General features: G+C 43.2%; 2 long non-coding RNA genes across 7 annotated transcripts in view; one reads left to right on the top strand and one right to left on the bottom strand.

Moving 5' to 3' along the window:
- LOC310832215 overlaps positions 1 to 15,075 on the top strand; it is a 76,133-nt gene extending 61,058 nt beyond the window's left edge. For 3 of the 6 annotated variants that reach the window (XR_014558157.1, XR_014558158.1, XR_014558159.1), the window contains 3 exons: positions 1,875 to 1,983; positions 6,518 to 6,748; positions 12,324 to 12,452. This is a non-coding gene — a long non-coding RNA (uncharacterized lncRNA). Of the gene's footprint in view, positions 1 to 544; positions 1,984 to 6,517; positions 6,749 to 12,323; positions 12,453 to 14,809 lie in introns of those variants that run through there. The other 3 variants (XR_014558154.1, XR_014558155.1, XR_014558156.1) reach the window with 3 other exon arrangements.
- Positions 11,884 to 12,901, bottom strand: LOC310832230. Its single transcript, XR_014558174.1, has 2 exons — positions 12,688 to 12,901; positions 11,884 to 12,459 (listed from the first exon to the last, which is right to left on the bottom strand). It is a non-coding gene; the product is annotated as an uncharacterized lncRNA (long non-coding RNA).
- Positions 15,076 to 15,342: the final 267 nt, after the last annotated feature.

Genomic DNA, 15,342 nt, shown 5'->3' with positions numbered 1-15,342 from the left:
AGACATGAACATTAACTATGTGATGATATCCTTCCATTCTCCTTTGCTTCTTTGCAGGAGCAAAGATATCATTAGAACTACCTGAGACACCATGTTAGATGTTAGGCTGTCCCAGGTCATCTGGTCCTGGTTCATGCTGGGACTGATGCTGATGTCCTGAGGACGTCTCATGATAATCCAGCTATAGGAGCTTGGCAGGTCCCAATGCTTCTGCACTGCCACTCAGGAATGGGTCTCAGGAGGTGGCTCAGTGGTGCTTTAGGGCATAATATTCAACATCACAGATTAATCATGTCTTAAAAACCTTTAAATACACTTTTGAGTTAGGGTGGCTTAAGAATGTAGTTTCCATTCTTTTGCTGCATATTTGTGTGTGAGGATTGTGCACTATGTTAACTATAATGAATATTGCGGCGCAGGAAGGAAAAGTTTCAACGTTGTTTAACTGAGGATAAAAGGTGTGTTCTTTGTCCATGTCATTTAAGCTCCAGGTGCAGAGTTTTGTGAATGTGTCATATTTGGGGCTTTCCACTGTTTCATGTAGGAGACAAGCTTCATTGCACCTGGGTACAAGGCACCAAGGCAGCTCCATATCGCCTAAGGTTCTCTCTTTGGCCTGCAGCAGGGTTGGGAACAAGTAGCCCTCCAAACATCATTGGACTCGCATCACCTCTGGCTGTTGCCCATGCAGGCTGGGGCTGAGAAGAGTTGGCAGTCCAACAACATGCTTCTTGTTTTCATGGTGATTTATGTGTATTCATCTAGATCATTTACTCAGAGTGAACGCTACTCTTGGACTTGTCTTTAATGTCATCTTTCCATTCTGTCAGATGCAATTCTGACAGTTAACTGACAGCATATTTATCTATTTGTTTTGGCTCTTTATATCCCACCACCTCAAGAAATGTTTGATGCTGCTTGCAACAGTTTGCTCCTGCTTGATTCCTTTAACCCTGCATATTACAGTCACCAAGCCAACATTTGGCTTAGTGTGTTGTCAGAACCCAATAATGTGGTTAAACTCTATCCTCCTTAACCTGTAGCCAAGAACAAAACTGCTGCAACCTCTTTCTGAGAGCCAGCATTTGCACTAAACCATAGATTTTGCCTTAGCATTACACGCAGACACGTCCAGCGTAGCTAGTACAGTACTGAGCTAGATGAACCAGTGGTTTCATTGGGAATGAGTCAGTGTCCTTTGTTCCTAGTCATGGTCCAGATCCTTAAGGAGGAGCTATTGGTGATGGAGCATGTGTGTTGTATACAGAAGATTCCTAGTTCATTATCTCCAATACTGCTAGGAAATAACCTTCTCTGAAACACAACAGATGCATTATCAGTAAATGACCCAGAGCTAAAAGGGGCTATAGTCTGGCTTGGTATAAAGCTATATTCTTATCCTTATGTTGTGACTTGGCAACATGGAGGAATTCCTTCCAAGTATATAGTTGGTGCAACTAAAATATTAAATACACTTCCTTTGTTGCCTTCCATTTCTCATTGCTGGCTACAACTTAATATTTGTTTGCCACCAACATTTATGACCAGACATTATACAAAGCAGAAAAGTCACATAGAGTCCTTTGGAGTATAAGTATTTTTTCATAAAGCTTTTTCTAAGAACTGGGGGTTTCTAGCCTCACTGAGAGAAGCCTTCAATTTCCTGCTTGTCCTATATACATTGGAAGCAATTTCTTCCAAGTTGTTGTCTGTGAACTTGATTGCTTAAGAATCCAGCCCAATAGGCTCTGTTTGAATAGCATTAACCAGAATACACGTTAAGATGCTACAAGTAATCTGGATAAACAGTGATAAGACAAAAGAAAATAAGCATTATGCACGCTAAGCACAAATAAATGAAACTTATTTGATAGGCCAACCTCTGTCTACAGTGGGAATGACAAAGTAAATTGGAGGAGTGAGATTGGAGCGGAGCGGTAAACATCTGTCACAGGGAGCATTTTACAGAAGGCTAGAATCGAGGTGAGCAAGCTGACACAACTAGAGTGAACGCATTTCGAAATCATCTTCATTTGGCTGGAGCTCATTAAATTTCACACTCAATAAGCAGGATACATGCAAGAATGTGGGGGCTGGATGGGAAGAGGGTAGATAACAGAGACACTGCATCTAGCCTTGGTGACTGAATTGAAACTACTAATCAGTCTACTCCTGATTATGTGGAACTGAAGCTAAACGAAACTGCATAACAGGACTGGAAAGGAAGAAAATGAACATGAGATGATCAGATTTCTTTAATAATAAATAATTCTTGCATTTCATTGCCTTTTGGTCTCACTGTTCTCATTTTTCCTGTATTGCCTGCGTGTGTTGTGAATCTCGTCTGTCACTATAGATATTATCTTCCATATGAGGACAACACTTCATGCATCTGATAATGTGGGTTCAGGTCAATGAAAGCTTATGCCATAAGAAATCTGTTAGTCAAATTCTCTCTGTGTGTGTATGTGTGTGCGTTCGTGTGTGTGTTTGCTGTAACAGACTAGAATGGCTATCTGGAATTTAATCAGAAGTTGATCCAAACTCCTGAATACAGCAAGGCAGTAAATCCTAACCTTCAACTCAAAGGTGAGAGCATTTCAGGTACCCCCACCATCTAACTCGGGGGTGGGACACGTCAAGCCCAGTGGCCAAATGGGGGCCCCATGCCTCTCTTTCTGGCCATTGGGACTCTTCCCTGGCCAGAGTAGTCTTCTATGAACACAGTTTTAACAGTAAGTCCATAAGTGACTGTGGAGGCCAATTCTGGATCCACACATCCTTCTACAGTGGGGTCATAGGTTTCCAGGTGGGAATAGATCATGGTGAGAGTTTGGCAACTTGCCTTCCACTTAACATGTTTCTCCCTTTTGTCCTGAGTTCAAGCATCTTCAAAGTCCGTGACACCTTTGGTAAAGGCTGTTCTCCAATTGGAGCACTTGCAGGCCAGTGTTTCCCAGTTTTCGGTGTTTATACTATATATATTTTTAGATTTGCCTTGAGAGAGTCTTTAAACCTCTTTTGTTGACCACCAGCATTACGCTTTCCATTTTAAGTTCGGAATAGAGTAGTTGCTTTGGAAGATGATAATCAGACATCCTCACAACATGACCAGTCCAATGAAGCTGATGTTGAAGAATCATTGCTTCGATACTGGTGATCTTTGACTAGCATTAGTACACTGACACTACTCTTGTGCAAAGTAGTAGCTCCTGTGCAATGTACTAGCAAAAGCAGCATGTGATGGTGGTTTTTACAGCTCTATATGAAATGGATGCATCATTGTCTCCAGGATAATATCTGCAAGCTTGGGTTATTTTCAGATACTTTGTATAACTGGCACTATGTGGAATTATTCATAAAGTAAATGTGTGTAGTAACCATGAAAGAGTGGGAGGACTCTCAACATTAATCTGGAAGTGTGATTAAGGAAGTTCTGTAGATCAGTGGTGGCAAACCTATGGCACACATGCCAGAGGAGGCACTCAGAGTTCTCTTTGTGGGCACGTGCACTTTTGCCCCAGCACAGAGCCGGCAGAAGGCGAGGGCATCAGGTCCTCAGCTCAACTTGTGTCTGAGTAGAAGCACCTTGGATGGGGCATTGGGATATGTGTGTGCAAAACGGAGCCACAACCTCTAGGGTGTGTGTTTTCCCTTGGGGAGCCTCCGCTGTGGGTGGGGAGGGTGCAGCGCTTTGCATGTGCTCAGAAGCATGCTGATGCATTGGTGGGTCACCCAGAGCTCCAAGCAGCCGCCTTCCTCCTGCTGCTGTGAGATTGAGCCTTTACACACCCTCCAGCCAGGGTATATCCCTTGCCTGCTCGCTTGCCGCCCAGCCTGCCTTCCCTCACTCTGAAAACGGAAGTGTGGCAATCAAAATGGAAGTTATACTGAGAACAGAGCACTTTCCGCTTCCGAAAAAAGTTTGAAAACCTGAACACTCATTTCCGGGTTTGAAGTTTTCGGGTTCCAAGTAGTTCGAGAACTAAGCTGTTCAAAAACCGAGGTACCACTGTATTGCTCCACTCTCTCTCCACATGGCTGCGCCAACCTCCCCTTCTAAACTAAACTCAGTATTCAGGTTAAATTATCGTGTTGGCACTTCGTGATAAATAAGTGGGTTTTGGGTTGCAGTTTGGGCACTCGGTCTCTAAAAGGTTTGCCCTCACTGCTATAGATGTACAGAAATTGTTGTGGGTAATGACAAAATATTGTGTAACATCAATGATTCCCCTTGTGGTGTGTGTGTGTGTGTGTGTGTGTGTGTGTGTGTGTGTCTGTGTTGATAATAAAACTCAAAGAGTTTGTGTTCAAGAATGCTGGTGGGTTTATTCTTTGACCCGGATGTGAAATCCCCTCTTCCTTTCAGTGGTTTATTGCACCTAAAGTTAATACCCTATCTTAAAGGTATGCTGACGTTCTTGACTCCCAATGCTGGTTCACCAGGGCCATGAACATTAAGAGCACAACTTGATCTGACACCAGGAGATCTATGATCATATCACTTGCTACTTTCAAAAGTGCAGTTAGGGTCACCAAATATGATCAGGATCATGACACTGGAGAAGGGAGGGATCACCTTTTTTTTTTAACACCATTGAGAAGATTTAATAAAAATGTAGAAACCACAAACAAAAAGGAAAAAGACAGTTGCACAACTAAATTGAGTCCTAACTCATTTCACTTTTCAAAAAACTACTTGGGACCACTTCATTCCTTTTCCCCATTTGCCATTTTCCCAGTGAAAATCCATAGCTGCAATTTGCACTTACCACAGTGCTAGTTTTAATCTGGTCTTCTCCTCTTCCTTTTTAAACTGAATATTTAAAAACTGGGCAATTCTTTTTAATAATTATTTTAAGGAAATGCATTGCTACATTTTTTATTGCTGTTAGCTAAGTCTAAAGTGGACTTATTAGAACATAATTGACTGTCTCTGATGTATAATAATAATAATAATAATAGGTAAAGGTACCCCTGCCCATACAGGCCAGACCTGTCCGACTCTAGGGTTGCGTGCTCATCTCGCTCTAGAGGCCGTGAGCCGGCGCCGTCCGAAGACACTTCTGGGTCACGTGACCAGTGTGACGAAGCTGCAGCTGGCGAGCCAGCACCAGCGCAGCACACGGAAATGCCGTTTACCTTCCCGCTAGAAAGCGGTACCTATTTATCTACTTGCTTTCAAACTGCTAGGTGGGCAGGAGCTGGGACCGAACGCGGGGATTCACCCTGCCGCGGGGATTCGAACCGCCAACCATACGATCGGCAAGTCCTTGGCACTGAGGTTTTACCCACAGTGCCACCCGCGTTCCAATAATAATAATAATAATAATAATAATAAATTTATTATTTGTATCCCGCCCATCTGGCTGGGTTTCCCCAGCCACTCTGGGTGGCTTCCAACAAAGATTAAAAATACATTAACATGTTACATATTAAAAACTTCCCTGAACAGGGCTGCCTTCAGATGTCTTCTAAATGTCAGGTAGTTGTTTATCTCTTTGACATCTGATGCGAGGGTGTTCCACAGAGCGGGCGCCACTACCGAGAAGGCCCTCTGCCTGGTTCCCTGTAGCTTTGCTTCTCTCAGTGAGGGAACCGCCAGAAAGCCCTCAGCGCTGGATCTCAGCATCTGGGCAGAACGATGTGGGTGGCGACGCTCCTTCAGGTATACCAGGCCAAGGCCGTTTAGGGCTTTAAAGGTCAACACCAACACTTTGAACTGTGCTCGGAAACGCACTGGGAGTCAATGTAGGTCTTTCAAGACTGGTGTTATGTGGTCTCGGCAGCCGCCTCCAGTCACCAGTCTAGCTGCCGAATTCTGGATTAGTTGTAGTTTCCGGGTCAACAATGCATTAAGGTATAGTCCTTGATTGAAAGTAGATTGAAATAGTTTCCATCTCTTCTCTTTTAGCTGTGGTGGGGTGGGCAGGCAGTGTTTTCCTATGACTAATGGCTAAAAACAAACAGATTGAACTACTTTGGGCCTAAGGACAACACTTCACAAAACTGATAAAGCAGGCTCTGACCCACAAAAGGCTCCTTTCTATTATAATAAATTTAATAATCTTTTAAGGATTTGCTGCAACAGGCTAACATAGCCATCACTCTGTTAGCTATCTTTAAAGTTTACAATAACACTTTGGATCAAACACATAACTATGATCAGCTATAGCTAAGATTTTCAAAAAAATCTGTATGGCTTTAATAGTTGAAAGCCATGATAACGAAAGCCAGTTAAGGTCACTGGTCAAGGGCTCGAGTGACAGTTGCTTCCACATACCATAACATAGTAACAATTTCTGCTTTTCACTGATTTATTGCTGAATTTGTCCTGTCAGGAAGCAGACCAATTCAGAGCAGTGATTTAAGGAAATCTTTTAATAAAGGCACTTGGCAGAACTCCCCACTTGTCACCTTGCACAGCATTTAATATTCCAGTGTAACGTGACTGTTCATTTCTATTACAGTGGAGAATAATTGTTTTGATAATTGTTTGATAACGTGTTATTTTCAGGTAATTTATTTCTACTTTTTCCGCGTGGTGGATTCTCCTGTGTCCCTGGAGCAACGAGAGCTGCTGAAGGAGAAATGGAAGGCTTTGTATTACTTTGGAATTAATATTTATTTGGTTTCTTCACTTGCTCAAGAACAAGAGACTCCATGAATAATACATAGGCCCAAAGATGCCAAGATAGGAGGCTTTATATTCTGAATGCCAGTAGGATCCAGAAAACTTAAATCGAAGGTAAGAATCATCACTGTCGGGTGCATCAGGCATGGCTCAGGCAAATGGGAATTCGAGTTCACTTCAAGGCCCATGTTTTTTTAAAAAAATAAAAATGAAGGCAGACCCATTATTATCTTGGGGTAAATGGGGGTAGGAATGACCTGGGAAAAACAGACCACCAGAATGAAATACAGATTCAAAATTTGAAATGCACTGGAAAATCTTCCAAGGAGATTTGCATGTTGCTTTCTTGACTTGGATGTATGACTCCTGAGTGTAAATTACTGGGCATGTTTCCTAGCTTCAGATACTTCACTGTTATGTATTTTACTTTATATATGGTCCCAGAACATGCTTGCCAAAGCTAAATAGGTCAGGGTCTTGATTAGTGTCAGGATGAGAAACCACTGCCTGTTCCTCTGGTTCAGGAAGTGAAGCAACTCAGTCTATGATATATGAGCTGGAGGCTCCAACCTTTTCCTGATCAGGACAGGTGTTTTCATGAGCTTCCCTATCCTGAGTTAATTTCACATGTGGTGGTGGCCCTGAAGCTCTTCCCCGGTTGACTGTCTCCTCTGATCCTGTGAATGGTGAGCGGGTGATCTGAGAGCAAGTCAGGAACCCATGCAGCTGTTGTGGTGTGCCTTCCAATCCTGTGGCAGCAATGTCTAGATCCAACAGCTTTTCAGGGTTTCCAGTGGTATGGAGATCTGCTGCGTTGTCCTGCTCTGTGTATGGGGATACCTCAAGTTCCAGAGATGCCATCTACCTGGGAATCCCATGCACATTCCATATAATAGAAGAAAGACAGGGTATAAAAGTAATAAATAAATATTAGCAGAAGAATGTATCTTACAGCTAAGAATTTTGCAGAAATGTAAAGGCCCAATGTAACCTCAGATAACTTCCCAGCTTCAAAAGGGGAAATGACATGCTGTTGATCCTAAAGGCTGCTTTTTCTTAGTACAAGAAGTGGTGTGTAGTTGTTTTTAATGCCTGCCTGCTACACATCCCAAGAGAAACTCCATCTTAGCTTTTGGGTGACATGTTTTCCTTTGTTATCTCACATCAGTCCTGACACTGAAATTAGTCCGCTAATGCAGCCATCATGGTGCAACAAGATAAAGGGTCAAAAGATGTGGACATTTCTTATCACCCACTGGGTGGATAGATGTGAGCTGGTCAATAAGTGCTTAGTAATGTGTTCACGTTGTATGGAGCTTTTGAACTAATAGACATGTCAGCATAGTCCAAGAAGCTGATGTTTGTACATTTGGGATTGGCGTTGACATTCCACTTCTTCCAGTCTTGCTCTTCTGAATGTAATAAGCAGAACAATTGCTTCTCTGATCAATCATCTTGTTCCAAGTTGCTTTCTCTCCACCCCCCAAACCTTCTTCACGCTTTCTTTCATCAAGGGGTGCCTGATAAACACCATGTTTCACTAAACGAAAGGATAAGTGATGAGGCAGGCTAACAACTATCTATTCTGAGACTTCTTATTGAGAGAGACATGAAATTAAGGCATGAGCATCAATGATGATAAGTCTACTTGGTTTTTGTAATTCCCAGAGCATGAAATTATTGGGGATTTCCTGGTGCATCTTCCTTACTTCATGCCTTTCAGATTCTATAATATGCTGGATAATGCAGGCAAAACTAGACTGCATACAGTTAATTGAAAGACACAAAGCAGAGTGAGTTCCTTTCTCATCAGTAAGGTGCAGTGTACTGAAATTTGAATTGTGCCGATCACTTGAGTCACTGTGTCTGTTTTCCAAAAAAGACTGAACAGTTGCATCATCTATACAGCGGTTGTGTTTGCCATGATAAATCCCCGAAGTGGGAAAGAATGGTACATGTCTCAAAACACTTTGGGTTCTGTTATTGGCAGCCTTGAGCATTTCCGTTATACTGGAAAGGTTGGGGAGCTAACCCATTAGGCAAGGCGCAATCTATAGCAAAGTTTGCTTAAAGCAACAGGGGAGCTGTCCAGCACAGCAATCCATGCCAGAGCAGAAGCATCAGCCTAGGCGAAGGGCATGAAACCTATTTGGCTCTGTCAGCCAGATCCTAACCCATAGGCTAAACTTGACATCACAGTGCCATCGGGCAATTGGGCACTTTCAAAGAGGGGCTTTCAATTGGGTGCTTACAAAAGGCTTGTAAAGAGCACCCGAGGCTTCCATTTTTGCACCCTATTAGTTGCCTATAACCTAGACAATTAATTAACTAGATATGTAAGTTGCATACAGTATTTCAAGACTTGTCAGCATTGCCTGTGCAGCTTTGGTGACAGTTCAGAAAATGCAGTTGGTACAGAAATGTAGTAGCTGGACTGCAATGTGGGACTACACACCCAGTCCACCTCCTGCTCATATTAAAAGAGCCTCAGTGACTGCTGATCTATTTCCAAGTCTGATATAAAGGTGCTAGCACTAACCTATAAAGACCTAACTGGACCCAGGTATCTCAAGGGATACCTGCTGCTCTATCAACATGCCCACGTACAGAGGTCATCTGCTGGTGGCATTCTCTAATGACACTGCTATCAGAAGAGAGGCAGGTAGTGGTCAGAAGACATCTGCTGTGGTTCCTCCATTGTGGAGCTCTCTCCCCAAGGAGACAAAAAAAAAGGTACTTCTTCACACAATGCATAGTTCATTGTGGAATTTGCTCCTACAGCAGGCAGTGATGACCACCAACTTGGATTGTTTTAAATGAGGATTGGACAAATTCATGGAGAATAAAGCTATCAGTGGCTTATTAACCATTATACCTCCACTGTTGGAGGCCGTACATATGCCTCTGAATACTAGTTGCTGAGAATTGTGACTGGGATGAGTACCATTAGGTCCTGCTTGTGTGCTTCCCATAGACATTTAGCTTGTCACTGTGAGAACAAGATGCCGGTCTAGATAGGCCACTGCCCTGATCCAAAAGGCTCTTGCTTTTTTATTTTCCAGGCACTAGGGTAAGACCCTTTTGTTCACCTAAGGTTTTTAGATAATGCTAGTTGGTTTTTTAAAACTATAGTTTGTACAGGATAGGTCCATTGTTAATTATATTTTTATGTGTTTGTACATTGCACGTAATTCAATTTATATAGGGTGATATATCCATTAAAAATAGATTTTAAAAAATGTTGGGGAGTTCACATATACTAACTGTTGCACCCATTCATAAGAAGGGCTTGTTTAAAGTAGCATATTAGCATTAATGCATTTCCCACTGTCATAAAAGGCAGAAATACATTGTTAATTTCCACCCTTATTTTAATTTGAGACTGATGAAGAAAGGGATCTGTGCAGCTTGGAATCCTGCTAGTTCAAAGGGATTAATTAAAATAAATGCTTATTTCATCTCCCTTGTAATTTATTTAGCAAGGCTCTATAGTGTAGGTAAAATAACCATAGTAGCCACCCTGAGAGATAAAGGTATCTCAAAGTATGAGGGATGAGTTTCAGTCTTAGACATTATTGTTTATGGATTCTGGAACGGAAGTGAATTTGCTCTGAAAGCAGCAGTTGAATCCACACAGATGTTAAGAAAAATCTGATACAGACAAACCGTTAGTTGATCTTTAATTAGTTGCCAGGTTTGGAAACTGGAGAGAAACCTTACAAACATGGTTCATTGTAGGCAAGTAAATGTGTCCTTTATGAGTTTGCAAATTGCTTAATAGAGCAGCCGAGCTCTTTGATAAAATAAGCAATGGGAAGAAGAAGAAGAAGAGGAGGAGGAGGAGGAGTTTGGATTTGATATCCTGCCTTTCACTCCCTTTAAGGAGTCTCAAAGTGGCTAACATTCTCCTTTCCCTTCCTCCCCCACAACAAACACTCTGTCAGGTGAGTGGGGCTGAGAGACTTCAGAGAAGTGTGACTGGCCCAAGGTCACCCAGCAACTGCATGTGGAGGAGCGGAGACGCGAACCCGGTTCCCCAGATTACGAGACTACCGCTCTTAACCAGTACACCACACTGGGCAGACTTTCTTGCTCAGAATTTGCACATTCAAGAGACACTTTGAAGTAAGTTCTCAGGTGGACCTGTTTACCTGAAAGGACGACACACTTTCACACTTTGTGTTGATGTAGATGTTGATGCAGCATGCTGGCACCAGGTTGGCGAAGGCCACTCCAGATGATGTTCCCAAAGCTACTCTCTGCTTTGAAAGTTCAGGGTTCTGGGCAGTGATTCTGGTAAAGCTCTGAACTTCTACTTTCAGAGGCTTGGAATGATCAGAAAACAGTGCTAACGCTAATGAATAAAAGCAGCATTAAAGGCTTTTAATTTTGCTTGTGCCAAAAATTCTGAATCCCAAGAAAGTTTCTTTGCGTGGACAGGCGGAGTCCCCAGATCCCGAGTGGTCCCCCCCCGTCATGTGGAATAACGACTCTAGACAACGTGCTATGGGATTAAATTGGCCACAACTTTATTAAATTTCAAATGTGGGTAGACCTTGGCTCAGGCATTGGGCGTTCTCCCTCCCTAGTCCCCAGCCGGGGACCTAGGGAGCATCAGGGTTATCCAGTGTGTGGGGGGGGGATGGGCCGGCTCTGGAGAACATATGTTCAAGCAGAGATAGCCGCCCCCGTTACGCCGCCACAGGGGAGAGCAATGACGACCTTTCGGCGTACGGCCAAAGCCTCCCTTCAAAAACCCCTTTAACGGGGAACCCTGGTATCGCCGCCGCAAAGAGGAAGATGGACTAAAGGATTCCGCCCAAGGCCTGATACCGCCACCCGAGACCGCAAAGATTGTGGTCTCGCCGCCGTGCCAAAAATTCTGAATCCCAAGAAAGTTTCTTTGGTAAAACATTGTTGCTGGTTCACAAATATACCTGTTTCTATAGGATCTTACATTTAAACTTAAGAAAGCCTTCACAGTTCTAAAGACAAAGTTTCCAATTTTGTTCAGGCCTTCCAGCTTTGGAAAAATCATCTACACTTTTAAATATTTATTCACAATTTACCCTGACAGGTAGAAATGTGCTTTTTAAAGCCAGCAACTCAACTGAATACAACTCTTGAGTTCCTATGTGTGTATGGAACATATTAACACTCAATTCATGCTATCCTTTCAAATCATAGTGTTGTGGAACTATTCACACAAACTATCTCTTCACAGGAAAATGAAAGTTTTTTTTTTTAAAAAAGCATCCCTTATTATATTAGAATTATGAAAAAGAGCCTAGATTGCATTGTGTGATTTGTGATCATGATTTTTTAATCCTAGGCATTTTTCCTACAATATGCTTTGCAGCATGTACACATGAATAATTTTCATCCCTGCCCATTCCTCTCTTTATTAGTAATCCCACTGAGCCCTCTTTGTCCCTCTTCATTCTACATTTCCACCCCCCACTGTCTTGCTCTTTTCAAATGTAATCATTAATATCAGAAAATTAACTGATTCAAATGAGCGCAATTGTCTGTGCTTTGAATATTCCCAGGGTTGCATCCAGGGGTGGCACTCACACATCTCATTTGCATCTCAGAGAAATGGGCTCATCCGGTTAAATGTTATGTTAAATGCACCACCTTCTGATATGTGTGAAGCAATGTATTAATAAACTGGGTAATTGTCAATTAGACATTCTAGAGGCATTTCGTTCACAATGGGGAGAACTGCAAATTTTCTTCTGGTGGAAGCCAGCACAGATCTGAAGTCCAAGAAGCTGCCCCCATTTTAACAGTGTGGTTAACAACACTATCCTATACAGTGGTACCTCGGGTTACATACGCTTCAGGTTACAGACTCCGCTAACCCAAAAATATTGCTTCAGGTTAAGAACTTTGCTTCAGGATGAGAACAGAAATCGTGCTCCGGCGGCACGGCAGCAGCAGGAGGCCCCATTAGCTAAAGTGGTGCTTCAGGTTAAGAACAGTTTCAGGTTAAGAACGGACCTCTGAAACGAATTAAGTACTTAACCCGAGGTACCACTGTACACATCTACTCAGAACTAAGTCACTTGAGTTCCATGGGGTGTACTCCTAAGACAGTAAATATAGGATTAGAGCCTTAGTAGACAGAGTAGAGGACACAGCATTGAACATATCGGGGAAACGTGGGTTCAAACCTCTGTTCAACAATGCAGGTGATAAGTCCCTAACTCTCACCCTAACTCAACTCGGAGAGATGCAAAGAAGCAGGGATATCATGTATGCCATTGTCAGGGAACTGCCATCGGAGCCAAAGGAGGAGAGAGGGCTCCAGAGGGATGCTGGAGAGGGTCCCAGTAGGGAGAGAGGCAGCCCATCTGCTGGGGAAGGAAATCAGCGTAGCACCAGTGGAGAAGGGGGGCAGATGGGGGAATTGGAGAAAAGGCTCCTGGACTCCTAACCGGAGACCAGCGGGGAGAGCACGGGTCCTCCGCTGCCCACACCCTCCCTGCGCAGAAGACTTCCGCGCAGGGAGAGTAGGAGGCGACTGGGCGTCAAAGAACTTCTTTGCTGGAAGTAGTTCAAGAAACGCCCACTGACGGATTCTGCCAGCGACTGAGACAGCCACGAGTGCAAGGCTGTCCAGAGGGAAAGGGTTCAACCAGGCAACCTAGCCAGGAGTGGCGGCAACTTACGCACGTGCAACCCCCTTAGAACCATTACAGCCATTTACAGCTCCTTGTCGGATGGAAGAGATCAAAGTGTAATAATTAGTATTGGCAGATACTTTGACTAATTCCTGTTCTGCTCAGAACAGCCCCAGATTTTTTGTTTTTGTTTCCAACCTTGTGAATGCTGTGGACTTTCATCTAAATTTACAAAAAGAAAAAGAAAGAAAGAAAGAAAGAAAGAAAGAAAGAAAGAAAGAAAGAAAGAAAGAAAGAATTTGAGGAATGAAAATATATATCAGGGAACACCTTGAATTAAATGTAGATTTAGAAATCTTCACAGACCTATGTAACATCTATTTACTTGCAGCTATAATAGCTAATGGCATGTTAGCATGCTGCCTATAGTGCATATGCATTATAGACTGAGCCCCTGTCCAACACAGAGTTGAGTGTACTTTGACCCACTGAATTCAAGTACAGCTGATTCTGCGTTGGATTGTATTCAGGATGTCTACTCATGGCCTGTTCTCTGAATGTCAGTGCTGAGCCATAGCTAGTGTCAGAGCCTGAAAATAAGCGGTCTGAATTGGTCAGGGCTATTGTTCTCCGTGCAAAATCTGAGAGTGAACAGGAAACCTTTATAGGCATTCATGTTGAGCAGAGTCTAGCCAATGGTCAGCCTTGGTGTGCAGAATCATTCTGGTACTTGGGGTGCTACAGGGCCTTCCCTATGGGTCACCAGATGGGGGAGCTAGGCACAGATCTGTGGCTTCTATTGCGGCTTCTGACAGCCCTAAAAAAGGAGAGGTGGCATGCATTTTGTAACAAATGGGGGACGAGGGCTTGCCTTTATCTTGTCTTGGCAATCGGCTCCTCTTTGTGGGATGTAACATCCCTGAAGCAGTCAAATACAACATTTCCTGTTTGCCCAGAGTGGACACACTGGGGAATGTTGCTCCAGCCAGGAGGACTTCCTGTCACACCTGGTCTGAAGCATCCTCTCTGCGTGTAACCAGGTAGATGGGTGTGACCCTGGCAGACCCTACAAAAGGGCCAATCATGCAGCCCCCCCCTCTCTCTCGATCCCTTCTCTCTATTTTGCCTTTTGCTGTCTGCTGGCTCTCAGCCAGCAGCACGTGGGCTCATCCCTTACAGAGGATGAACCCACACTTTTCTCTGTAACTACAAGCTAAAGCCTGCCTTGTATGCATATGCCTATTGTGAACTGAATGTAAGTAAACCTTATCATTACTTTTAGAAGAAGACTGTTGTGCCGTTATTTATTGTTTTTAAGAGGGAACTAAAGGGGATTTACCAGGAACAAGCCAATCTGGACAAGCCAGACTGGATTGCTTAACTCAAATGATTCTCATGAATCCATCAACTAGCTTCCTGCAGTGTTCAAAGGAATGTGCTCTGCTACTAGCTCACGAACTTGAGCGAGGAAGGATAATATTTAATCAATATATCCTCTCCTACTATCCTCAACATCCCCACACTCTTGACCACTGGTTTATTTTTACAGAGTACCCTGAATGTTTCGTTATCCCAAAGCATTCTTGAGGGTGAGTGGGGAATGTCAGCCTCTACAAAAAAACATGACCGACATACCATCCCAATCATCACCCAGAATGCCCTGGAAAGATGCAATGACCAAGACATTTGGGGAAGATAATATGGTGACTGTGAGGAAGCAGCAGTCAAAAGGATCTCTGGTGCCACAATCAGCAGCAAAAAACAAAACCCATGAATATGGATAACAAATAAATGAAATAAATGAAGTTTATTAAATGTTACTCTTTTCCAATGCAGAGTGGTTCTTCCTTCAACAAAAATCTAACATTTCTGCTGCTAGAATTGGCCAAAGTTGTCAATTGGCCAATGCTATTTCTTGAAAGGTAAATTAGTCTTGCTCTGCTGACCAGAGAGCTTTTGCCACATAGATCTCTGTGTGACAAGCAAAGGTTTAGTGACAGAGCTTTTAGGTGAGAGAGATCAATGAAAATGGCTTTTTGCCAGCCTCTTAGGTCAGTTCCCTTGGGAACACATTCCAAAGAT

The sequence above is a fragment of the Podarcis gaigeae genome (genome assembly GCF_964106915.1).
Source record: "Podarcis gaigeae genome assembly, chromosome: 15".
NCBI lineage: Eukaryota > Metazoa > Chordata > Lepidosauria > Squamata > Lacertidae > Podarcis > Podarcis gaigeae.
The sequence above is the reverse complement of the archived record's forward strand: the minus strand, read 5'-3'. Positions and strand labels throughout refer to the sequence as shown.